Below are 520 nucleotides of genomic sequence, written 5' to 3'. Positions count from 1 at the left end.
GTCGAGAGGGAGCTGAGCTGAGAGCGACCAATACTGTTGGCGCTACAGTGTCGTGGGTGGTGGTGTACAGTCGAGCGCACTGTGTTGTTTGCTGTGCGCGCATCGCTGATGGGTGGGGCCGTCGCCGGGCGACCCCACCTGCCAATGACGCCACAGGCTATAGCTCTAGTGTTCTGTGTATGTGTATGCGTACGTGTATCTGTATATGTGTAGTGGTACTGCCGGTACCGGGTGACTGTGACGCACGTTAGGTTTTCGTGTGTGGTAAAAGTGTGAGGGTGAAAAAAGTGGAGTTTGCCATTGGTTGATTCGATAGATCTCGATCAACTCGGATTTTGAGGTGGGCTTGGGCTTCGCATAAATGGGCCAGGGCCAGGGCCGGTCCTGGGCAAAGATGTAAAACTATGAGACCCTTTTTCACATGTATTTACAACTTGTTTGTTTCTTTGACAAACTAAAAATTCTTTAGGGGAAAAGGTGGTCATCTGACTAGTCATCACATGAATCACTTTGTGAAAAG

This window comes from Triticum dicoccoides, chromosome 5A (assembly GCF_002162155.2).
Source record: "Triticum dicoccoides isolate Atlit2015 ecotype Zavitan chromosome 5A, WEW_v2.0, whole genome shotgun sequence".
Classification (NCBI taxonomy): Eukaryota; Viridiplantae; Streptophyta; class Magnoliopsida; order Poales; family Poaceae; genus Triticum; species Triticum dicoccoides.
This window is presented reverse-complemented; position numbering follows the sequence as displayed.